General features: G+C 48.3%; 1 protein-coding gene across 5 annotated transcripts in view; it reads left to right on the top strand.

The window, feature by feature from the left end:
* Nucleotides 1-18,818: 18,818 nt before the first annotated feature.
* The window catches only part of Tmem63c (transmembrane protein 63C), a 73,071-nt gene continuing 66,297 nt past the window's right edge, over nucleotides 18,819-25,592 (top strand). For 2 of the 5 annotated variants that reach the window (XM_045154975.1, XM_045154979.1), the window contains exon 1: nucleotides 18,858-18,935. The gene's annotated coding sequence lies outside the window, so the exon portion shown is untranslated. The other 3 variants (XM_045154976.1, XM_045154978.1, XM_045154977.1) reach the window with 3 other exon arrangements.

Raw genomic sequence — 25,592 nt, 5'->3', positions numbered from 1 at the left:
TTTGTTGCTTTGAAGATTCCATTTTAAAAATATTTCTATTTATTTGAGAGAGAGAGAAAGAGCATGGGCACATCCGGGCCCCCAGACGCATGTGCCGCTTTGAGCCTGTGGCTTTCTGTAGGTCCTGGGAAATCGAATGTGCTGAGCCATTTTCCAGCCCTTCTCTTTGTGCCGTTGTCTTTCAACAGTTTGGTTATGGTCAGTTTCCGTGAGTTTATCTCACCTGGGATTTCTTGGGCAAACAGGTTGTTTTTCCTCAAATTTAGGACGTGTTGTTTCCGTATTTTTCACTTATTCTTCTTCCCCTTCCTCTGTTCTTCCAGAACTCTTGTCACGTGCAGCTGCTGCACTTGGTGATGGCCCACAGTTCTCTCTGGCTTTGTTCATTTTCTGCATTCTTTTTTTTTTTTTAAAGAAAAATCATTTTATTTATGAGAGAGAGAGAGAAGCAGATAGAGAGAGAATGGGTGCTCCAGGGCCACTAGCCACTGTAAACAAACTCCAGGTGCATGTGCCACTTTGTGCATCTGCCTTTACATGAGTGCTGGGGAATCAAACTTGGGTCATTAAGCTTTGCAGGAAAATGTTTTAACAGCTGGGACATCTTTCTAAGCTTAACTTCTGCTTCTTTATTGATGGTCTTTAGTGGTGAGACATCCTTTTCATGGCTTTATTTATTTGTTTTGGTAGGGGAGGGAGTTTTTTGAGATAGGGTCTCATAGAGCCCAGGATGGCTCAAATTTGCAATCCTCCTGCCTCAGTCTCCCGAGTGCTGGGATTACAGGCATGTTCACCATGCGTTCTTAAGCTCTTCGAACATATATACACATGGGATATATTTTTTTGAATTTCTTGTCACATAATTTTTTGTTGTTGAATTCTGGGCACTTAATGTTACAATGTGGCAACTCTGGAAGTAATATTCTTCACCTTTTCAATGGTTTATTATTTCTGTTTGTTATACTTGTTGTTAGTTTGTTTTAATGCCTTTTCTGAACTTATTTATTTAAGAGAGGCAGATGAGAGAAAGAGAAAAAATGGGCACGCCAGAGCCTCCAGCTACTGCAAACAAACTCCAGACACATGTGCCACCTTGTGCATCTGGCTTACATGGGTACTAGAGAATTGAACCTGAGTCCTTAGGCTTCACAGGCAAGCGCTTTAACCACTGAGCCATCTCTTCAGCCCTGAACTAATTAATTTTTTATGCACATTTATTTGAGATAGAGATAGAGAGAGAGATGCAGATAGCAAGAAACAGGATGGGCATGCCAGGGCCTCCAGCCACTGCAAGCAAATTCCTGATGCATATGCCACCTGTGCGTTTAGCTTACATGGGTCCTGGGAAATTGAACCTGGGTCCTTAGGCTTCACAGGCAAGCACCTTAACCACTGGGCTATCTCCCCAGCCCTGAACTATTTTTTTTTTTTATTACGTGTGGATGTGGATGTCTATGATGTATGTGTATATGAGCACTTGTATGCCACGATGCGTGAGTGGAGGCCCAAGGGCAGCCTTGAGGTTTTGTCCTTCCTTCCACCTTGCTGGAGACAGCGTCTTCCTTGTTGCTTTTGCTGCTGCTGTGTGTGCGCCAGACTAGCTGGCTGTGCTTTTCATTGTCGTAGGTGTATTGGGATTAAAGACACACAAGCCACCTTGCGCCGGGCTTTATGTGAGCGCTGAGAAATTGAACTTGGGTCAGCAGGCTTGCTAATGCATGCCTATAACCTCTGACTCATCTCTTTAGCCACTGAACTAGTTTTTTTTTAATTTTTAATTTATTTATTTGAGAGCGACAGACACAGAGAGAAAGACAGATAGAGGGAGAGAGAGAGAATGGGCGCGCCAGGGCTTCCAGCCTCTGCAAACGAACTCCAGACGCGTGCGCCCCCTTGTGCATCTGGCTAACGTGGGACCTGGGGAACTGAGCCTCAAACCGGGGTCCTTAGGCTTCACAGGCAAGTGCTTAACCGCTAAGCCATCTCTCCAGCCCCTAATTTTTTTAATTTATTTATTTACAAGGAAAGAGAGAGAGGGAGAGAATGACACAGAGAAGGAATGGACATGCCAAGCCCCTTGCCATTGCAAATGAACTCCAGATTCATGTGCCACTTTGTGCATCTGGCTTTACATAGGTATTGGGAAGTTGAAACCAGGCTGTCAGGTTTTGCAAGCAAATGCCTTTAACTGTGGGGCCATCTCTCCAGCCATAAACTGATTTATTTATTCGTTTGCAAGCAGAAAGACAGAGAGACAGAGAGGAGAGAGAGGATATGAATGGGCATGCCAGGGCCTCTAGCCACTACAAATGAGCTCCAGATGCATGTGCCACTTTGTGCATCTGGCTTTATGTAAGTACTGGGAAATTGAACTGGGTTTTTAGGCTTTGCAGACAAGTGCCTTACTCCTGAGCCATTTCTCTAGCCCTGAACGTTTTTGTTTTGTTTTGTTTTTTCAAGGTAGGGTCTCACTCTAGCCAGGCTGACCTGGGATTCACTATGGAGTCTCAGGGTGGCCTTGAATTCACGCGATCCTCCTACCTCTGCCTCCTGAGTGCTGGGATTAAAGGCGTGCGCCACCACGCCCGGCTCCTGAACTTTTTTTTATCAGAGAGAGAGAGTGAAAGAGAGATGGAAGGGGGGGAGAATTGACACACCAGGGCCTCCAGCCACTGTAATTGAACTCTAGAGTGTGCACCACCTTGTGCACATGTGAAACCTTGCACGCCTGCATCATCTTGTGTGTCTGGCTTACGTGGGTCCTGGAGAGTCAAACATGAATCCTTAGGCTTTGCAGGAAAAGCACCTTAACCACTAAGCCATCTCTCCAGCCCTGAACTATTTTTTAACTATGGTTTTTAAAATATTTTATTTATTTGAGAGGGAGGCAGAGAGAGAGAGAGAGAGAGTGAGCGCATTAGGGCCTTCAGCTGCTGCAAGTGAACTCCAGATGCATGCACCCCCTTGTGCATCTGGCTTACGTGGGTCCTGGGGAATTGAACCTGGGTCCTTCGGCTTTGCAGACAATGTGCCTTAACTGTTAAGTCATCCCTCCAGCCTTTAACTACATTTTTTATTGTTGTTTATGTTCATTGAACTCTCTATTCTGTTAGCTTAATAATCAGCTAGTGATTGAACAGAAATTTATTTAAACACTTGGGAAAATAGCAGCAAAAGTCTCCTCGTTATTGCACATAGGCTGTGTGTGTGTGTGTGTGTGTGTGTGTGTGTGTGCGTGCGTGTGCGTGCATGCGTGCGTGTGTGTGCGTGTGAGTGTGCACCTTCGTCCTCTGGGTTTTCAGGAACCTTATTTCAGATGGAACTACACAGTCTTCTCAGAAGATTCTGGATAAACAATTCACCTTTAGCAGATCACTTGGCTTGTGGACCATGATGGAGCTAAGGAGACGTGCTCAGAAGCATCTCCATGTCACAAGAATACAGACGGAAATGGAGAGAGAGAGAGACTGTCTGATGAAGGGCAGAAAACATGTTTCTGGCATTTCTTTCAAATAATGTGTTTCCTATGGTGCTGGGTATGTCTAATAAAATGTCCAAACCACCTGCAGGCAACCAGCCCCTGCCCCAGGGACCATGCCCACAGCTCCAGCCTTCTCAGGAAAAGCCATCATGAGAAAACACTTGTAAGGGCGATGCTTTTTGTGAAGTCGTTTCTGCATATTGTGTTTAACACTGTGTGAGCTTCGAACAAAACACTGAGGACGTTTCATTCCTCTATGCTCTGGAGTGGTGCCGACGGCATTGGAGTTTCTGCATCACTCATAACAATTTCTCTCTTATGCTTCCTGTTTTAACAGATTTTTTAATCATCTGCTTATTAGTCCCAAAGATCTCAGATGAAAGTTCTTTTAAAACTAATTTCTGGCTGGGTGTGGTGGCACACACCTTTAATCCCAGCACTTGGGAGGCAGAGGTAGGAGGATCGCCATGAGTTTGAGGTCTCCTTGAGACTACATAGTGAATTCCAAGTCATTTGGGGCTAGAGTGAGACCTTACCTCGAAAAACCAACCAACCAACCAACAAACAAAACCAAAACTAAAAATGATTTCTGGCTGGGCATGGTGGTGAACACCTTTAATCCCAGCACTCAGGAGGCAAAGGTAGGAGGATCATCATGAGTTCAAAGCCACCCTGAGACTACATAGTGAATTCCAGGTCAGCCTGGGCTACAGTGAGACCCTACCTCAAAAAACCATGAATAAATAAATAAATAAAATTTCTGGCTGGGTGTGGTGGCATACACCTTTAATCCCAGAACTCAGGAGGCAGAGATAGGAGGATCACTGTGAGTTAGAGGTCAGCCAGAGACTACATAGTGAATTCCAGGTCTGCTTGGGCTAGAGCAAGACCCTACCTTGAGAAACAAAAACAAATTTCTTAATTTTTAAATAACAAACATAAATGTATACTACCCTGACAATCATAAGAGTATTAAAATATCAAGTTGAATAAACAAAAATGTGCAAGCATTGTTATGGAAAAATTTCAATATAACATTATTTACAATAAAAACAAGGAAGGAAGAAGATGGTTAAATGTAACATTTAAAAACTACTTAGTTTAGGGGCCGGGTATGGTGGTGCACACCTTTAATCCCAGCACTCGGGAGGCTGAGGTAAGAAGATCACTGTGAGTTGGAGGCCACTCTGAGACTATATAGTAAGTTCCAGGTCAGTCTGGGCTAGAGTGAGACCCTACTTGAAAAACAAACAAACAAACAAACTATTTAATTTATTTAAGAGAGAGTGAGAGAGAGAGAGAGAGAATGGGCACGCCAGGGCCTCTAGTCATTGCAAATGAACTCCAGATGCATGCACCACCTAGTATATCTGGTTCTACATGTGTCCTGGGGAATTGAACCTGGGTCCTTTGGCTTTGTAGGCAACTGCCTTAACTGTTAAGCCATCTCTGCAGCCCAAATGTAACATTTTTATACATTAAAATATTATACGACTATTTAAAATGATGTGTGAGTATTGAGGGGAATAGAACTTTCATTTTGTTCTTTTAAAGTTTTTTTTAGTTTTTTTTTTTTTTTTTTGGTCAATTCCCATTTATTTTTGGCTCTTGGGGCAATGTCATGTTTTCAATTGAGAAAAAGCAAGTTCAGCACACAATAGAAATCTGACATGTAGGGCAGGACAAAACCAGGGGCAGGCAGCAAATGACAACAGCAAAAAGATCTCGTGAAGAGGGAGGGCGTCGTTCACCCCTCCTCTGGGGAGTGACCCAGACATCTGTGCGGCAGCGCCACCCTTCCACACATCAGGGTATTACACTTAAAATGTGTCCAGGGTTTAGAAATTTCATTTTCAACAGTCTTGAATTGTTTGAAAACTGCACATAAGGAAATTGTTACCTTTATACTACATAATATAAATTTAACAAATCTTTTTTGCTCAAAACATCTCATTTCCCAGCCTTTCGTCCAAATCTTTTTGATTATTCTGTTGTTTTTCGCCAAATGTTATGCAATGTCCCATGCAGCAATGACAAATTTATTTGTCTTAAACTTTTTTTTTTTTTTTAGACAGTCTGTGTAGTGTAGGATGGCCTTCGGTTAGTTATGCAGGGCTGGATAGATGGCTCAGCAGTTCTGTGCACTTCCTGCTCAAGCATAAGACTGGAGCAGGCCTGAGACTGCCCAAGTTCAAATCCCCAGATCCCATGTAAAACCAGCTGGGCATGGCCATGCATGCATATAACTCCAGTCCTGCAAGGGAACAGAGGCCCAAGAACCTCTGGAGACCTGAAAGCTCTAGAATCAATAAAAGGAGACTCTGGCCTCAAAAACAAGACCAGGCAGAACAGCAATGGAGTAGGACATCCAAAGATCCATTCCTGCCACACTGAGGGCAAGTGACCCCCAGTGCAGGTGACAATCTGGGCTGTGGCAAGGGCACATACATGCAACATACATGTACATACACCACACACACAGGCACCACACTGCAACACACAAACACATTGCTATGTAGCCCATCTCCTGATCCAGTCTCTGGGTGCTGGGATTATTGGTGTCATGAGTCATGTTGGTCCTGGACAGTTGTCAGGGGAGATCAAGAAGCTCAGTGGAGCCTGGCATGGTGGCACACCCTGGTCACCGCTGCACTTGGGTAGTGTCCAGAGTTCCACAAGGGTTGGTCTTGCCAGTTGACGTGGCGCTTTGGTAGAGGAATAGACTACATAGTGAATTCCCAGTCAGCCTAAGCTAGAATAAGACCCTACCTCGGAAAACCAAAATAAATAAATAAATAAATAAAATTAAGAAAACAACATTTGCAGTGGCTGAAAGCCCTGGCACACCTATTTTTTTCTCTGTGTGTCTCTCTTCTCTCACTCTGCTTGCAAATACATACATAAATAAATTTTTTTAAAGTAGAGAGAGTTTAAAAAAATTGGGCTGGAGAGATGGCTTAGCAGTTAAAGTGCTTGCCTACAAAGCCTAACAACCCAGGTTTGATTCCCTAGTACCCACATAAAGCCAGATGCACAAAGTGGCACATGCATCCAGAGTTTGCTTGCAGTGGCTGGAAGCTCTGGTGCACTCATTCTTTTGTTTTGTTTTGTTTTGTTTTTGTTTTTCGAGGTAGGGTCTCACTCTGGTCCAGGCTGACCTGGAATTAACTATGTAGTCTCAGGTCGCCTTGAACTCATGGTGATCCTACTATCTCTGCCTCCCAAGTGCTGGGATTAAAGGTATGCGCCACCACGCCCGGCTGGTGCACTCATTCTTACTGTCTCTCTCTTCTCTCTATCTTGCTATTTGCAAATAAATTACAAAATATTAAAAATCTCTAAGAGTTGACAAAACCCCTAAAACTAACCAAACAAATAATTAAACCCAATTCCCAAAAATAATAAATAATTGTAGCTAGGTTGTAGATATAGAAAGGCAATACACCAAAGTCAGTTTCCTTCCTTATATCATTATGAAATGGAACAAATAGAAGTTGAAATTTAAAAAAAAAAAGCATACCACTTACATTAGCACTCAAAAAGTGGAATATATGAGAATAAAACTAAAAAAAGAAATAAGAATAGAACTATAAAACCGATGAAAGATACCAACAAAAAGACAGAGTCATCCCATGTCATGGAGAGACAGACTCAATATTAGCAAGACGTCGTTTACTCACATCTTGATACTAGAAGAAAATTATTTCTGGACATTGACAGAGAAATAAAGACAACACCATGGAGCAAAGACAGCCTTTTCAAAACACAGCGCTGAAAGTGTCCATGCACATGGGTGGGGGGGGGGAGAAATTAAACATAGGCTATGGTTTTCACAAAAGTCAACTCAAAATGGATTATACACCTAACTGTAAAATACACAAATCCCTAGAAGATAGCTTCGGAACACAGATGACCTGGGCTTGCTGATGACTTTTAAGACACAGTTTCGAAAGCCCAAACCAGGGGAGAAATAATTGATTGACAAACTGAACTTCATTAAAAATTAAAACTTCTGCACTATAAAAGACAATGTCAAAAGGATATGACAAGCCACAGGAGAGAAAATATTTACAAAATACATAACAAACAATTAAAATGAACCAAAGACTTCAGTAGTCACTCACTGAGGAAGAAAATAAGCATATGAAAAGTTCTGGTGGTTTGAATGTACAATGTCCCTCAGAGGCTCGTGTGTTTCAGCATTTGATCCCCAGCGGGCAGCCCTGTTTGGGAAGGTTGTGGAACCTTTGGAAGATGAAGCTTTGCTGGGGGAAGTGTGCCTCTGAGGGCAGGCCTTGAGGTTTATTTATTTTATTTTATTTTATTTTTATTTATTTATTTGAGAGAGAGAAAGAGGCAGAGAGAGAGAGAGAGAGGGAGACAGAATGGGTGCGCCAGGGCCTCCAGCCACTGCAAACGAACTCCAGACACATGCACCCCCTTGTGCCTCTGGCTAATCTGGGCCCTGGGGAATCGAACCAAGGTCCTTTGGCTTTGCAGGCAAACGCCTTAACCACTAAGCCATCCCTGCAGCCCAGCCTTGAGGTTTGATAGCCCTGCCCCACTACCTGCTCTCCCTCTGCTTCCTGACTATGCTGCAACATGAACCTCGGACTCCCTGCTCCTGCCACCATGCCTTTCCTCTATGATGGACTGCATCCCTGTGGAACTGCATATTATACATCCTTTCCTTCCTGAGGTTGCTCCTGGTCGGGTGTTTGTTCACAACAGTGAGAAAGTAATTGATACTATCTTTAAAAAAAATAACTTTATTTATTTATTTGAGAGAAAGAGAGAGAGGGAGGGAGGAAGAGAAAGGGTGCACCAGGGCCTCTAGCCACTGCAAACGAACTCCAGATGTGCATCTGGCTTACATGGGTACTGGGGAACTGAACCTGATACCTTAGACTTCATAGGCAAGTGCTTTAACCATTAAGCTATCTCTCCAGTCCCAAGATACCACTCTTTACAATTAGGTAGCTACAAATTCTTAATACTGTTGCACTTAATTCAGTTCGAATTTTGGAGGGCAAAGTATTTCAATCATAGTACTAACTCACATTTCCAAAAACCCTTAGAGGGCTCAGTCGTTAAAGGTACTTGCTTGCAAAACCTTCCAGCCAGGGTTCAATTCCTCAGTACTCACCTAGATCCAGATACACAAAGTGGAGTGTGCATCTGGAATCTGTTTGTAGTGGCAAGAGGTCTTGGTGCACCAATCATCTCTCCCCTTGCAAATTAAAAAAAAAAACAACCTTTACAAATAACTGTCTTCTGACCAGGTTCAAGGACTTAATGGCATGGTCTAACAAATGGAGAACCACAGAGCAATGAACATGAATAAATAACAACTGTATATAATAACATAATAGATGAATCTTAAAACTATAATATTACTTAAAGAAGCCCAACATATATTATCCACATACATACACACACACATATTCTTTTCTTTCTTTTTTTTTTTTTTTTGTTTTGGTTTTTAGGTAGGGTCTTGTTCTAGCCCAGGCTGACCTGGAATTCACTATATAGTCTCAGGGTGTCCTCCAATTCACGGCAATCCTCCTACCTCTCTGCCTTCCAGTGCTGGGATTAAAGGCATGTGCCACCATGCCCAGCCACATATTCTTTTTTTAAAAAAAAAAACTTTCTTAGGCCTGGAGAGACAGTTTAGCAGTTAAGGCGCTTGCCGTGAAGTCTAAGAACCCAGGTTTGATTCTCCAGTACCCACATAAGCCAGATGCACAAGGTAGCACATTCATCTGGAGTTTGTTTGCAGTGTCTAGAGGCCCTAATGTGCCCATCTCTCTATCTGCCTCTTTCTCTTTCTGTCTCCAATAAATAAATAAATAAATATTTATAAATTTTTTTAATTGACAACTTCCATAATTACAGATAATAAACTATGATAATTCCCTCCCCTCCACCACTTTCCCCTTCACAAATCCACTCTCCATCATATCCCCTCCCCATCTCAATTAGTCTCTCTTTTATTTTGATGTCATTATCTTTTCCTCCTATTATGAGGGTCTTGTGAAGGTAGTGTTAGGTACTGTGAGGTCATGGATATCCAGGCCAATTTGTGTCTGGTCGATTGCACTGTGGAGCAGTTCTACCCTTCATTTTGGCTCTTACATTCTTTCTGCCACCTCTTTTGCAATGGACCCTGAGCCTTGAAGGGTGAGATGTTTCAGTGCTGAACTCTTTCTCTTCTTCTCAGCACTGTGGTGCCTTTTGGGTCATCCCAGTTGTCACCACCATCTGAAATGAGAAGCTTCTCTAACCAAAAGTGAAATAGCATTAATATATGAGTATTAACATTAAGAGAAGTGCTTATAGGGCAGTTTGGTAGGCATAATATGTGCATTTAGCCAGACAACAGCAGGCGTTACATTCCTAGGGCTCGTGACCTCCTGCGCCATAGGCTTTTGACTAGGTTTTCAGTACCAGGCATGTATTCCCTCTGTGGATGAGGCCTCCAGCCCAATTAGAGAGCACTTGTTTTCCCCCAAACATGCCATTATTGCACCTTTTGGCCGGTTTGACCTGGCTGGCCAAACTTAAGGCTTGCAGTATCCATTCTTGTTTATCACAGCTGATGACTTATCTTGCCCATAGGACTGCATGCAGCATAGCTTTTTCTGGCTTTTCAGTCCAGGGAGGAGGTTTTCCGCTCAGCTCCAACTTGATTTCTTAGTGGCCTTGCAGACAAAGCATGTGGAGTCTTCAGCAGTAGGGTCTTGTCATCTATTTCTGGTGGGAAGCCAGGAGCCTTGGCAATAGCCTGTAATGTTTTAGGGGCATCAGGGACCCCCCTGGCCAACAACTCACTGGAAGGTATCTCATCCCTGGCACTGAATTTTTTCTAGTAACAATCTATGGCTTCGGGGGTGTGTGCCATTATCCAGAAAAGTAGGTTTTCATATTGGCTTATTCATAACATCTTAAATTTTTATTTTATTTTTATTTTTGAGAGAGAGAAATAGGCAGGGAGAGAGAGAGAGAGAGAGAGAGAATGGGTGTGCCAGGGCCACTGTCAACGAACTCCAGATGCATGTGCCCCCTTGTACATCTGGCTTAATTGGGTCCTGGGGAGTCAAACCTGGATCCTTTGGCTTTGCAGGCAAGCACCTTAACCGCTAAGCCATCTCTCCAGCCCCGTCTTAAATTTTTATTAGCCCTCCCTATCCTTCCTTTACTCAGTCTCTTCCCCTGACCTCACTGAGGGCATTCCACCCCCAGTAATCTGTTCATCTGCTTACATACATGCAATGCCATCTCCTTCCCTCCTCCCTCCCTGATAGCTCCTTTCTAGCTTACTGGCTTCTGCTACTGATTTTTACACTCGTACATATTCTGACTCCATTATTGTATCTACTTTTGCATATGTGTGTGGTGAACATACATGTGCACATGCATGTTAGTATGTGTACATGTGTATGTGGGTGTACATGTGTATATGTGCACGTGGAGGACACAGGACAATCTTGGGTGTCACTCCCCAGTTATGCTATCCCCCTCTTTTGGACACAGAGTTTCCCACTGACCTATAGCTCACCAATTAGGCTAGATTGGCTGGCCAGTGAGCCCTACAGAACCTCCTGTCTCCCTTACGGGCGTGCACCCCCACGCCCAGCATTTTCACATGAGTTCTGGGAATTGAACTCAGGTCTTCATTAAGGTAATTGCTTTACCAACTGAGCTATCTCCTGAGCCCCAATATGCTCTTCACAGCCAGGCCACAAGGAAAACTGTATTGATTAAGGAGAATAATCGGTGGTACAAGTGTAAAGCAGAGCAGGGAAGGGTTTCTACAGGAGACATGCTAGGGTCCTGTCTGCAGGGAAGAGGGCCAGAGAGGAAGGGGCATGACTGGGAAACCGCACAGGGACGCTCCTGACTATTACGTTCTACTTCTTGCCTTAGGTGCTGGTTATACAACTGTTTGCTTTACGAGCATTCACTGTAGTATTCATTTGTGGTTACAACATTATTTATTTATTTATTTATTTATTTATTTATTTATTTATTTATTTATTTGCGTTGGGGGAGGCACACGTGTAGTGGTCAGAGGACAACTTGAGATGTCTGGGCTCCACCTCCCGTAAGACAGGGTCTCTTGCCACGGCGACAAGCTGCCGGACTACGGATGAACATCAGACGAGCTGGTCCCGTGCGGTATTATGTGTGTGCCAGCAGGTTTTGCAAGCAAATGCCTTTAACCAGTGAGGCATCTCCCAACCCCTTTCTTTGTGATTCTGATATACTTTTTTCTGCATATGTTATATATTCTGAATATGCTATATTGCAAAGCTAATAAAGGTTTCAGAACACAAAAGTTTTGGTACTGAAAATAGATATCAATTCCTGGGGAAACAAGTTCAACATAGCTGATTCAAAAGAATGTGGGGGCTTGGGCTGGAGAGATGGCTTAGCGGTTAAGCACTTGCCTGTGAAGCCTAAGGACCCCGGTTCGAGGCTCGGTTCCCCAGGTCCCACGTTAGCCAGATGCACAAGGGGGTGCACGCGTCTGGAGTTCGTTTGCAGAGGCTGGAAGCCCTGGCGCGCCCATTCTCTCTCTCTCCATCTGTCTTTCTCTCTGTGTCTGTCACTCTCAAATAAATAAAAAAAAAAAATTAAAAACAAAAGAATGTGGGGGCTAGAGAGATGGCTTCGTGGTTAAGGCACTTGCCTGTGAGGCTTAAGGACCCAGGTTTGATTCCCCAGTACCCATGTAAGTCAGATGCACAAGGTGGCACATAGGTCTGGAGTTTGCATTGGCTAGAAGCCCTGACATACTTGTTCTCTCTCTATCTCTATCTCTTCCTCTTCCCCTTTCAAATAAATAAATAAAATAAAATAACTTAAAAAAGAAAAGCATGGGCCTGGCCATAGGGACACAATCATCACCTGGTTACACAGGAGAAAGTCATATTTCTGCTTGACTGGGATTATCTTGGCATGGAGGGATTTCTTTGGCTACAATTAGAAATCAATGCAAGGGGCTGGAGGGATGGCTTAGCCGTTAAGGCATTAGCCTGCAAAGCCAAAGGACCCAGGTTTGATTCTCCAAGACCCATGTTAGCCAGATGCACAAGGGGGCGCACATGTCTGGAGTTCATTTTGCAGTGGCTGGAGGCCCTGGTGTACCCATTCTCTCTTTCTCTCCCTTTCTCTGTCAAATAAATAAAAATAAATTATTTTTTAAAAATCATTTTAAACAATCAAGACCCACATATTCTTTTTTTTTTTCCTTTTTTTTCTTTTTTCGAGGTAGGATCTCACTCTAGCTCAGGCTGACCTGGAATTCACTATGTACTCTCAGGGTGGCCTCAAACTCACTTCGATGCTCCTACCTCTGCCTCCCGAAAGCTGGGATTAAAGGCGTGCGCCACCACGCCCAGCTAGGACCCACATATTCGTGAGTGGCATAATCCCATCCACCAGCCAGGTCAAGACAGAGCCGAGAGGAGCCCGTGCACTCATGCCCAGGCCTGCCTTGCTCCAGTTGGGCCGGGCAACCCCTCCTTTCCAGCACCTCCAGAGTTCCAGGATGACTGTGTGAGTCCTTTGTGACGTCACCAGCACCTGCCTCTGACCTCACCCATTAGAAGTTTCTAGTATTAATAATTGGTGGTGCTATGGATGGTAGATGATAGTGACCAACAGAACTACTGGTCAAAGAGAGGCTGCTGGCTAAGAAAGCCAACCAGATGAGGCCTTGGTGAGTGGGGCCGTGGCGGGCCGTGGAGGAAGGGAGGCCAGGGCTGTAGTAGAAGGGAGGCCTGGGTTCCTGGTTGTGGGCGCTGCAAATGAGTCTAGTGCCCTCCGCATTCGCCTCTGACGGAGGCAGTGCTGGATTCCAATGGAGACAGGGCTGTGTGTCTATAGGCCTGAAGCCTTCTGCGGTCTAGAAGCCCACACTTTCATGTCCAGTTAGATTGTGGTCACTATATTACCTCCTGACCTTCTGTACAGAAACTTAAACTCTCTTTTCCCTGGAAAGATGGGTGAGAGTGTGTGATGGAAGCCTGCGCTCCCAAGCCAGGAGTAGTGGCTCTTGCCTTTAATCTCAGAACCCTGGAGGCTGAGGTAGGAGAATCTCTGAGTTTGAGACCAGCCTGGGCTACAGTGCAAGCTCCAGTTCGGCCTGGCCTGAGTGAGACTCTGCCTAGTAATATTAGTGTGCTTATTGCTGAAGCATGAGGGACCTTCTGAGGGCAGAGAGAGCCAAGTTCAACTCTCCAAAACCCACATAAAAAGCTGGGTGTGAAGCCGGGCGTGGTGGCGCACGCCTTTAATCCCAGCACTCGGGAAGCAGAGGTAGGAGGATTGCCATGAGCTCAAGGCCACCCTGAGACTACATAGTGAATTCCAGGTCAGCCTGAGCTAGAGTGAGACCCTACCTTGAAAAAAAAAAAACAACAAAAAAACTGGGTGTGGCCATGCATGTTTGTAACCCCAGTCTGAAGGGGAGGGTGGAGACCCCAGAATCACTGAGTCTGGGACAATGGCTCCTGGTTGAGGGACAGATGCTGTCTTAAGGAAATGAGCGTTAGGAGAAGGGCACCCCGTGTTCTCCTCTGCACACATGTGCATAGGGACATGCACATCTGCATACATGTGGGCATACACCACAGTACATACATATATATGTGCACACAATACAAGAAGCCCAAGTTCCTAAAATGATGAACCTAGTTACTAATCTCCCTCTCTCGGTGTAGGCCAGAGAATAGCTTCAGGTGTCATCCTCAGGTGTGCCATCACCTCCTGTGAGACAGGGTTTCTCATTGATTCGGAGCTCACCAATTAGGCGAGATTAGCTGACCAGTGTGTCTCAGGGATCCTCTGTCTCTACTTCTCTGGCACTGGGATTGTAGGTGGGTGCCACCACACCTGGCATTTTACACAGGAACTAGGGATCTGGTCTGAGGTCCTCATGCTTGTGACACATATACTTTCCTGACAGATATTTCTCCAGTCTACGAATCCACTCTTTCAGAGTCTCCATTTGGCTACTGGGGACAGGCTACCTTAGACTAAGCGGGTTGTTACTTCAAATGCACATGCTGCCCCGGCCGTGTCTTCAATGTACTATACTTCCCTGTCAGCAGCATATGTTCATATTCTGGGTCCTGCAGCAAAATTTGCAGTCTAATCTCTGCTCCTGTCTAGAACTCTTGCCCAAACCTACGACCACCAGGGCATGGGGATACTGGTGTTGTGACTCTCTTGCCACTATGAGAAACACATTAACAAGTATGCCTGGCGACTATTCTAAGCCATTCACCCTTCCATTCATTCATTCATTCTTTCTTTCTTTCTTTCTTTCTTTTTTGGTTTTTGGAGGCATTCCCATTTTTTAAAGATTTTATTTTTATTTATTTATTAGTGACAGAGGGAAAGAAAGAGAGGGAGAGAGAGGGAGGGAGAGAGAGAGAGAGTGAGAGACAATGCCCATGCCAGGGACTCTAGCCACTGCAAACGAACTCCAGAAGTATGTGCCACATGTGCATCTATCTAGCTTATGTGAGACCTGGAGAATCGAATCTGGGTCTTTAGGCTTCAGCAAGCTCCTTAACCTCTAGGCCATCTCTCCAGCCTGGCATTCTCATTTAAAAACATTTTATTTATTTATTTGAGAGGGAGAAAGGCAGATAAAGAGAATAGGCACTCCAAGGCCTCCAGCCACTGCAGACGAACTCCAGATGCACGTGCCACCATGGGTACTGGGGAATTGAACTTGGGTCCTTAGGATTTTCAGGCTAGTGCCTTAATCATTGAGCAATCTTGCCAGCCCTCATTCTCATTTTGACTGTCCCCAAACATTTCATCTGGGCCGCATGGATGGGTGACCTACTGTTATGAACACCATATGTGATTGTGCCAAGCAATCCTGCAATGAGTGTTTTTGTGCACATCAACCTTCAGGAGCCCAGGTGATTGTGGCTGGTGGCTGGTACAGTAATTTCTAGGTAGCATGGGCCAGCTTCCAGAGCCACTAAGGGACCCATGGTGCCCTGGCTAGGAGGTCTTCACGGGTACCGTAGGGAATTCGGATGATTTCACTGATCATTATCCTAAATCAGCTGATGGGCCATCCTCAGTTGTATCATCAAAGAGAATGTGGACTTCATGCCCACAGCCAGGAAAAAGATTTACTGAGAAAGGGACTGTTGTAGACACTAGAAACACAAAGAAGGAAGTATAATCTGACCTTAAGGAGACTTAGTGCCTTGTGAAGCAGAGCAGAAACAGCAAGGGATCCAAATCTTTGCTTTGTGACCCTTGCAGAAAAGCATCACTTCAGAAAACTGAGATTTTTCTGGGTGTGCAAGTCTCTCTCTCTGCTTTTCACGTAGCCCAGGCCGGCTTTGAACTTCCTACATAGCCAACGATGACCTTGAAATCCTGATCCTCCTGTCTCTACAACAAGAGCACATCCTCCCTAACCCAGCATTTAAAGCATCTTCAAGCCAGGCAAGGTGGCCCACACCTTCAGTTCTAGCACTTGGGAGGCTGAAGCAAGAGAATCACTGTGAGCTTGAGGCCAGCCTAAGGCTACAGAGTAAGTTCCTAGTCAGCTTTGACTACAGTGAGACTCTCTCTCTCTCTCTCTCTCTCTCTCTCTATATATATATATATATATATATACACACACACACAAATGTACAAAAGAGCTGAAAAAAGGGTCTTCAGTGCAACATGCATTGTGAACAAATGGCTAGGTCCTCCATCAGTCATTTTCACACACCTTGGCACTTCCCTTGGGCAGTTGGTGTGCAGTTGGTTGGTTCCACCACCATGCAGTCCACCTGGCAGTGTACATGTCTCCTCCCTCCCTGTCTGCCTTCCCTGCCACTGCGTCTCTGGCTGATCTCCTGCGTCGTGTGCTTGGTGCCTCGTGGAGGACTCCTCCAGGGCTAGTGGACCCGAGAGCGTCTCTTCCTGCAGTAGCAGCAGGTTCTGTGATTAGGGCACAGGGGAGGAGAGGCGAAGCTGCTCCTGTCCAGGTTCCGCTCTCTCCTAACACACCAGCAATGATAGCAGCCTATGTCCACAGAGCAGTTGTTGAACCCCTGTCCACTCTTTCAAGTCATCATTGTTCACTCCATTTCGCATGTGCGCACAGCAAAGAGAGCTTAAGTCCCATATTTAGACTGCCCAGCTGGGCCTCGAATCTAGGCATCTTGAGATCTATCTTATCCTATTTAAATTATTGAGCTTTATAATTTTTTTTATGTGCATGCACGTGTACCTGAATGTGTGTGTGTGTGTGTGTGTGTGTGTGTGTGTGCGCGCGCGTGCGCCAGGGTCTCTTGCTGCTGTAAATGAGTACCAGATGTGCTTTGCCTTTGGCTTTATGTGGGTCCTGGGGAATTGAACCCCCACCAGCAGGTTTTTGTAAGCCAGCAGCTTCCAGGCTGAACTTTTCCCGTAGCTCCATCCAGAGTTCTTAAACACTTATAGTCATTATTTACCTGGCTTGTTTTTGTGCCTACCAATGCTTTTAGAGTAGTGCCACAAGAGTATTAGAGCACACAGCCTTAGACCCCAACTAGTCCTGTCCCTCTCATCTTTAGGAGACAGGAGCCAAACAAAGATCAAGAGGGCTGGGGAGATGGCTTAGTGCTTAAGCACTTGCCTGTGCAGCCTAAGGACCCTGATTTGAGGTTCAAGGCTGGAGGCTGTACTCCCCAGGACCCACATTAGCCAGATGCACAAGGGGGCACACGCGTGAGGAGTTCGTCTGCAGTGGCTGGAGGCCCTGGCGTGCCCATCCATTCCTCTCTCTCTCTCTCTCTGCCTCTTTCTCTCTGTCACTCTCAAATAAATAAATAAAAATAAACAAAGTTTAAAAAATCAAGGGCTGGAGAAATGGCTTAGCGGTTAAGTGCTTGCCTGTGAAGCTTAAGGACCCCAGCTAGAGGCTCGATTTCCCAGGACCCACGTAAGCCAGATGCACAAGGTGATGCAAGCATCTGGAGTTCGTTTGCAGTGGCTGGAGACCCTGGCGCGCCCATTCTCTCCCTCCCTCCCTCTCTCTCTCTCTCTGCCTCTTTCTCTCTCTGTCTGTCACTGTCAAATAAATAAATAAAAATAATCAAAAAACTTTTTAAAAAATCAAGTGAGCTACTGAAGATAGCTCAGTGTGAGAACAGCAGAGCCAGGATTAGAATTCAGACCCCTACTGCAGTTGAATCAGTGATGGTCAAAAGCCTTCCTACGCCATGAATGAATAAATGAATTAATGAATGAGTGGTGGATGAATGAGTGAGCAGGCATGAATGGACTTGGCCAATCTAGTGGCTCACCCTTGGGTTCTCATGGGATGTCTAGTGGCTGGGTCAGAACTAAAGGGTGAAAGGTTAGGAGCGAGGCAGACAGGTCGACAGCATTGGGAGACATAACTGGGGTGATACCAGGTACTGGGCTGCTGTTTATGAAAACAGTGTCTTACACTACGTCCCCTGTGGCTTTTTTTTTTAATCATATTGTGAACAATACTGACAATATCTTACCATGATAAAACATTATTCAGTAGGGGTTCCTATCTCATTAGCTACTGTACTAAGAGGTCTCCATAATAAATCACTTGTTAAATAAATATGCTAGGTACCACCTGGGAAAGAGAGAGGCTGTTGACTAGAGACCCTTACATTGCATATTGATCTTTGGGGGACAAACACCTGACATCTGTCTCCAGGGTCAAAACCAATCTTTTAAACCGGGCAGGTAGTGGTTTGACGAAACTCGGGACCCACTTGAGGAGTGTGGCTCGGGGCAAACTGGGCCAGATTCAGTTCGCTCCCCTGTGCCTCTGGGCGGGGCTGTGGCCAATCTGTAGCTATCTTTCTTTTTGCTAGGGAAGAAAGAGCGAGAAGTGGATCCCAGCCACCGGGTGGTCCCGGGGGCGGGCGGGGCAGAGCCGCCCCCTTGGGCAGACAGGTTGCGCGTCTTGCTTTGTGTCTGGCGAGCGGGACTGCGAGGCCTCGGGCGTCGGAGAGGGTGGGGTGGACCGGGCAGCTGCCCAGGCCCGACCAAGCAAGCTGCGGCCAGGGACCGGCAGCCTTGTGCATTTGCGGGGCCGGGGGCTTGGGGGGGGGCGTTCTATAGGAATCTCTGAGGCCGAACCCAGAGATCTTTGCCTCCGACGATCCAGCCCCAGGGCAGGTCCGAGAAGCGCGGGGCGGGGCCAAGGTTGGCTCCTGCTGGGAGGAGCCCGGAGGATGCTGCTCCCGCCGTGATGCAGAGGGGAATTTGCTGACGGTCCCTTGCCAGGTGGAGCTGGCTTCACCCGGCCGCCCAGGAGGAGGAGGAGGAGGAGGAGGAGGGAGAGGAGGACCGCGCGGCAGTCTCCTCCCAGGTAGGGAGCGTGTGGCCTGTCAGCACTCGCAGCCGCTGGAGCATCGCGCTCGGGGCCGGCGGCGGCGCTGGGGGCGCAGATGCGGTGAGCGCGCGGGTGCGAGAATCCGGGTCCTGGATGGGGGGGGAATGGGTGGGAGGGGATGGGGAGGGATGGCTGTTTCCGGCCTTTCTGCGACCTCGGCTGCGGGGGGGGGGATGGGGGTGGGGAAGACTGCGCCACCAGTGCCTTGCACCCACCGGCTGTGCCCAGGCGTGTGCCCGTCTTCATGGGATGGAGGTGCGAGGGAGGCAGGCCTGCCTGGGGTTCCCCATCCTCTTGCCTGAATAGGTGGGAATTACCTCTCTAGAAACCCCCGCCCCACCCATCTTGGGACTCCCCGGGGCTCTGCCTCCCACTCACCCTGGGCAGGAATGGGAGGAGGAGGAGGAAGAGGAGGAGGCGGTCTGCTCACCGTGTTCCAGTAATGACAACGTCATGGCTGTACTGTTGGTGGCTGGTGGTGGGGTCCCATCCAGGGCTGGCAGCCTGGGCTTCAGGCCCCCAAGGGGCACAGGATGACGTTCCCCACATATGTTTTTCAAAGAAAGAATCTTGTTTCGAATCTCACCTTGGCTTTGTGAGCAAGAAAAAAAAAAAACTTAGGATGAAGATCCTAGGGAAACTGAGGTCCAGGGATGCTGAGACTTGACTGAGGTCACCTGACAGGTCCACAGAGGTCCTGACGGCTAAGCTCTTCTCCCCCTCCTCCGTGCTCTCTGGAAGGGCAAGGGGCTGCTCTTGCTCTCTAGACCCCTGCCTGGTCCAATCTGGCGGAAGCCCACTCCTAGTGCCCCTTCCTGGTCTCTGAAGACTGCGTGGGGTTGCCGCTTCTGTGTGGACCTCTCCGGGAGTGGGAAGTGTCTGGGCACCGAAAGAAATTGCCCAAGAGACCCGTTCACCTAGATAGGGGTCTGTGCCCCCCCTGTGGGTTCAGGAGAGGAATGAGAGATGGCTTCCCATTGAGGGAGTTCCCCACTGCCTGTGCCACGTGCCAGCTATGACAGAGACCCAGAGAAAGTTTCCAGGCTGCTTGGAGAAGGGACGGTTTTGAGGGGAGCAAGGAGGTTGGGACTTTCTCCTTCAGCAGGAGGGTCAGGGGCCTTTGCTCAGCTGCCCTCCTGGGTTAGCCTTGTTTTCTCTAACTGCGTCCCCAGAAGACATGGAGTCCATTGCCTCTGCTGTCCTCTTGGTGAACTTGTCGTCAGGTTATCGCCTCTTCTCTGGGGCGCGCATCTTTCTCTTGAAGGAAAACTGATGTAGGGAGCCAGCGGTAGTATTTCAGACCCGAGCCAGCTGTTGTCCTTGTATAGATGTGGAAACTGAGGCACAGTGGGTTGTTCCAGGTCGCTCATCTTAGGCCAGACTGAAGAGGTCTTATCCACACCCCCCCCACAACTGCCCCAGCTCTGCCAGGTGAGCTCTGGGAGCAGCCCCTGACAAGTGGAGGTGACAGACACCCCCAGTATGGCACCTCCCTGTGAGACATGCTTTCTAGTGACTTGGGAGGCAAGAACAAAAAGCTCGGAGAGGGGCAACAGAGTTACTTGGTTACTGCCCCAGCATGTCCCTCCATTAGCAGCCTGTCCCATGTGCCCGTCAGATGAGCCAAAGGCAGTAGTGCTCAGAAAGGAGCGGCTGAGAACACAGCTGGGGAGGAGGGCCGGCAGGCCGGGGGACCCTGTCTCTCTGCACATCTGGACTGGAGTTCCCCAGATGTGCTACCGCGTACCTGGCTCGCCTCTACCTACTTTCCAGACACACGCCCTTGAGCACAAAAGCCCTTCAGAGCTGGGCCACAGTGACTAGAGCCTGCCCTGGACCGCTGGGTGGTCAGCAGGCATCACTGGAGTTGTCTGTGGCAAAGGCTCTCCAGAAAGCCAGGTGGGAGCCGGCTGCTCGTAGAGTGGCAGGCAGCACTGTGCCCGAGAAGAGAGGAGCCACCCACGGTTACCTCCGCTGGGACCTTCCTCCAGGAGGTGAGCCAGTGTGGCACGTTCCAGGAAGCTGGTGGCATGTGTCCTTCCCAGCTGTCCGAGGAGAGCTCCTCACTCCCCCTCCCAGGTTGTAGAAGGAGAATCAGGCTTGTAGAACTGAGGGGCCAAGAGCCTCTATTGGCTGGCACTCCGCTTCCAGTTACCCTACCTGACAGCTGGGTGTGAAGACACCTTCTCAGATGGGTGGGTGGCTTTGGGAATGTAAATGAGTGTTTATCACAGACAGGACACATGATTCCTGGAGGCTGTGGCCTGCATGGAAGCCTGTGTTTTCCTGCTTTGATGGAGGAACCGCGGCTGCTCCCTCTATGGAGGAAGCACCCTGTTCCCTAGTGCCCATAGGGCTCCTGCCATGCTCCGGAAGGCAGGCTGGCTGTCCTGCCTCACATCCAGCTGTGCCCTGGCCCTTGAGAGCATCACTTCCTCTATCCACATCTGTCTGTGATGTTAACATATATTTTAAAATATTTATTTACTTGCAAGCAGAGATAGAGAGAACAGAGACGGACAGAGAATGGGCATGCCAGGGCCTTTAGCCACTGCAAATGAACTCCAGAAGCATGTGCCACTTTGTGCATCTGGTTTTACGTGGGTACCGGGGAATTGAACCTGAGTCCTTAGGCTTTGCAAGCAAGTACCCTCACTGCTGTTTCATCTCTCTTCAGCCCCAATAGTGACATATTTAACAAGATTCCTACCCCAGAGGTGCTGGAGCCTAGGAGCACAGTGGGTTTTCCTACAGGCCTGGGCTCGCCCACCAGCCCTCCAACCCCACAGATCCTCCCCTCTGGCCATTCCTGGGAAGCAAGTGACGGAAGAGCCATAGTGAGAATGGATGGAGAGTGCTCTTGGCACAGTGTCCAGGCTGCGGGAATCCACGTGGCATCCAGGCCACGGGCAAGCTTGCCCTGGGAAGGGCTGTAATGAAAGCGCTTAGGGGAAGTGCTCAGCAGCGGAGTGAGATCAGCAGCTTTTAGTGCCCTGTCTTGCCTGACTGCAGCCCTGCGCTCTCTCCCTGCCCTCTTGTGGGAGGGCCGTGGCTTTCACAGCTCACTCACGGTCAGCCTGGCTGGTCTGTACAGGACTCCACTTTCTTGCTGTGCCTTGGCTGGTGTGACACCTGCAGGACTGGGGGCCACAGGGAAAGCTGAGATGGGGACAAGAGTCACCAAGATGAACATGGGGATCATGCGTGAAGTATGATGTGTCCTTGTTCCGTCTGGATTGCTCAGAGCCAACGGAGGTGTCTCTTCACAAGGGCATCCTTAGGCCAGAACTTCATGGTCTTTAGTTGTAGGTTTTCTTTTGGCCGGGGGGGAGGGGTGAGAAGATATAGTCACCCAAGCTTCCATGCTCCCTGCTACATCTCTGATGCTGGAACTAACACAGGCAGAGCCTAGAGCAGAGGGGACGGGATGCCTCACCATCACGTCTGCCTCCTCCCGGTCATTAGTGATGTCCTCAGGGAAGCAGAAGTGTGGGTCCACTTAGAAAACACCCACATGTCCTAAGCTCCCACCTTTTGCTCTCGCTGCCCTTTCCACTGCGCTGTTGCACCAGCCCCCGAGGACGCTAGGAACACGAGGCTGGGGCGGGTAAGTTACGAAATAGCCCTCTACCTTCATTCCCGCCAGGTTAGGGCCTCTGTTGTCCTCAAAGGATCAGACACAGAAAGGCCAGGCAAAGTTCCAGTGTGAAGCCAAGCTGTCCCCTCATCATCCCTGAGTGGCTGGGCCAGCGGAGGCGGCCCTGGAGACAGGAGCCTGAGTCTTCTCAGGACTGTGCCCAGCCCGAGGAGCAATGGCCTTAGGCCCTGGGGCCTTGGCACAGGAGCAAGGTACTGTAAGGTCTTTGGAGATTCAGGGGATCAGCATGTCTTGTGACCTGTTGATCAAGGAGCTGGTTGAGCTATTTATTGATTCCGGGTCCTCATCACCACAGGGATGTCTGAGTGGCAGTGATTTTGGCCATGAGCTTGAAATGCTACAGAGCACCCCTGGAACACACCCAACTGCACGGAGATCATGAGGCTTGGTGGGGTCTGAGCATGGGAAACTTGTCAGAGGAGGCGCTGGACTCATGTGTTTCATTGCATGTTCAAGTTGCTTCCATGAGGTGAATAGTAATTAGCAGCTCCGATAAAGGATGCCCTCCCTCCTCTCCCTTCCCCACAACAGGGTCACAGAACAGGAGAGTGTAGGAAGGTGCCTGGGTGGCACGTAGCTATGTGTGTTTAGGTCTGTGAACAGAGCCAGGCCGAGATCTCAGACACTAGACCAGGAATCACTAGCTGACATAATGGTGACATAATGTAGCCTCCACATATCACTGCAGTTTTTTGTTTTTATTTATTTATTTATGTTTATTTGAGGTAGGTTCTCACTCTAGCCCAGGCTGACCTGGAATTTACTATGTAGTCTCAGGGTGGCCTCGAACTCATGGTGGTCCACCTAACTCTGCCTCCCAAATGCTGGGATTAAAGGCATGTACCACCATGTCCGGCTCATTGTATTTTTTTTTTTTCAAGATAGGTTCTCACACTAGCCCAGGCTGACCTGGAATTTGCTATAGAGTCTCAGGGTGGCCTCGAACTCACAGCGATCCTCCTACCTCTGCCTCCCAAGTGCTGGGATTAAAGGCATGCGCCACCACACCTGGCTCATTGTATTTTTTAAAACAAAAAAAAAATTATTTATTTTGGAGGAGTGACATAGAGTGAAACAGAGAGAGTATAGGCTTGATAGAGCCTTTGAACATTGCACACAAACTTCAGATGATGCACCACTTTGTGCATCTGGCTTGACCTGGGCACTGAGGAATTGAACCTGGGCCAGCAAGCTTTATAAGCTAGTGCCATTAGTCACTCCAGACTCCAGGGGAAACATGAAACAGGTGAGTCCTCACTTGATACAGGGGAAGACTGAAGCTCAGGGAGGTGATGAGAATTACCATTGATAGACTTGAGTGCAGGAAGCAGTGGAATAAAAAATGGCCACAGGTGTATGACATAAAGCCATCAACTCACTTTCCTCTGTGGACTCAAATACACACTCCATTCACCCATGCTGCACATCCTCCTTCACATCTGTCGTAAATCCTCCATCACCTCTACTGCATGTCCTCCCTCCTCACTACTGCACGTCCTCCCTGCTCTCCACTGCACGTCCTCCCTTGATCCACTGCATATGCTCCCTCCTCTCCACTGCACATCCTCCCTCCTCTCAACTGCACATCCTCCTCATCTCCACTGCACATCCTCCCTCCTCTCCACTGCACATCCTCCCTCATTTCTACTGCACATCCTCCCTCGTCTCCACTGCACATCCTCCCTCCTCTCCACTGCACGTCCTCCCTCCTCTCCACTGCACATCCTCCCTTCTCTCCACTGCACATCCTCCCTCCTCTCCACTGCACATCCTCCCTCCTCTCCACTGCACGTCCTCCCTCCTCTCCACTGCACATCCTCCCTCCTCTCAACTGCACATCCTCCTCATCTCCACTGCACATCCTCCCTCCTCTCAACTGCACATCCTCCTCATCTCCACTGCATGTCCTCCCTCCTCTCCACTGCACATCCTCCCTCATCTCCACTGCACATCCTCCCTCCTCTACACTGCACATCCTCCCTCCTCTCAACTGCACATCCTCCTCATCTCCACTGCACATCCTCCCTCCTCTCCACTGCACATCCTCCCTCATCTCCACTGCACATCCTCCCTCGTCTCCACTGCACATCCTCCCTCCTCTACACTGCACATCCTCCATCCTCTACACTGCACATCCTCCCTCCTCTCCACTGCACGTCCTCCCTCCTCTCTACTGCACATCCTCCCTCCTCTCCACTGCACATCCTCCCTGCTCTCCACTGCACATCCTCCCTCCTCTCCACTGCACATCCTCCCTCCTCTCTACTGCACATCCTCCCTCGTCTCCACTGCACATCCTCCCTCATCTCTACTGCACATCCTCCCTCCTCTCCACTGCACATCCTCCCTGCTCTCCACTGCACATCCTCCCTCGTCTCCACTGCACATCCTCCCTGCTCTCCACTGCACATCCTCCCTCGTCTCCACTGCACATCCTCCCTCATCTCCTCTGCACATCCTCCCTCCTCTACACTGCACATCCTCCATCCTCTACACTGCACATCCTCCCTCCTCTCCACTGCACGTCCTCCCTCCTCTCTACTGCACATCCTCCCTCGTCTCCACTGCACATCCTCCCTCGTCTCTACTGCACATCCTCCCTCCTCTCCACTGCACATCCTCCCTGCTCTCCACTGCACATCCTCCCTCCTCTCCACTGCACATCCTCCCTCGTCTCCACTGCACATCCTCCCTCCTCTCTACTGCACATCCTCCCTCGTCTCCACTGCACATCCTCCCTCCTCTCCACTGCACATCCTCCCTCATTTCTACTGCACATCATCCCTTGTCTTTATTGCACATCATCCCTTGTCTTTACTGCACATCCTTCCTGCTCTCCACTGCACATTCTCCCTCTACTACATATCCTATCTTCTCTCCACTGCATGTCCTCCCTCATCTCCACTGCACATCCTCCCTCCTCTCCAGTGCACATCCTCCATCCTCTCTACTGCCCATCCTCCCTCCTCTCTACTGCACGTCCTCCTCATCTCCACTGCACATCCTCCCTCCTCTCCACTGCACATCCTCCCTCATCTCCACTGCACATCCTCCCTCAT

This window comes from Jaculus jaculus, chromosome 7 (genome assembly GCF_020740685.1).
Source record: "Jaculus jaculus isolate mJacJac1 chromosome 7, mJacJac1.mat.Y.cur, whole genome shotgun sequence".
Lineage (NCBI taxonomy): Eukaryota > Metazoa > Chordata > Mammalia > Rodentia > Dipodidae > Jaculus > Jaculus jaculus.
Note: the sequence above shows the minus strand (reverse complement) of the source record. Positions and strands in the feature narration are given on the sequence as shown.